Genomic DNA, 966 nt, shown 5'->3' on the forward strand with positions numbered 1-966 from the left:
ATATATATATATATATATATATATATTTTTTTTTTATTTTATTTTATTTTATTTTATTTTTTTTTGGTCCTAAAACTTTGTTAAAAACATAAAATTAATCGACGTTGTATTAAAGTAAATAAAAGTACAAATAAGATAATAAAAAAATAAAAAAGAAATCAATAAATTTTTCATATAAAGTGGATTAACTATGGTGTTTTGCCCACGTGACAAATTGAAAAGTTAGATTATGCATCTCACGTAAGGGAAATTTAATGTTGAAGCTAATTTAATGGATCCCTTCCTTGGCTTCACTCCAGGACTGATAAGTATGCTTCTTCTCTAGATTCTGAAGATGAGCATCTTGGGTCGGGTTAGGTCAGGTGGTGGGATGTCCTCAACGAAAATGAGATTTTAAATAATTTGAGCACACTAGTCACGATTAGTTGTTGTCTAGATTTGGAAATGGTTGATTGATGGAGAAATTTTTGAATTTGTTGAACTAGGTTAAGCTGTGCATAAATTTATGTCAATCATATTTTCACTTCTCTTTCATTTAAACATATTGTGAGATAAGTTTGGGAGTGGTCGAACCGGTAATGGATTATCTAGAAGTGTGTTGATTCCGTGCATGTTGAAAATATTAGTGTAGAGTGTCAACCAAGTATAAACTAGGTAATGACTATATGCTAGGGATCTAAACCCTATATTTGTTAATGCTAAAAAAAAAAAAAAAGTTATTATTGCACTTATTGAATCTTGGGCCTCAGTTCGTAGCCTTTTTTACTCGTGTTATTAAGTCCATAAGGATATTTTAAAATTTGGTATCCTTTGGACTAAACAACTGAGGAATTATCAGCCTAAAGCTCGCTATAAGGGTTAAGAAGAAAGTTTAAATGAGCGAGGTAAAACATGGCATTTGGCTACAAAAAAAATAATAAATAATAAATAAAATTGTTGATATGAAATTGTGATTGATATTTGGGC

Source organism: Olea europaea, chromosome 16 (genome assembly GCF_002742605.1).
Source record: "Olea europaea var. sylvestris chromosome 16, O_europaea_v1, whole genome shotgun sequence".
NCBI lineage: Eukaryota > Viridiplantae > Streptophyta > Magnoliopsida > Lamiales > Oleaceae > Olea > Olea europaea.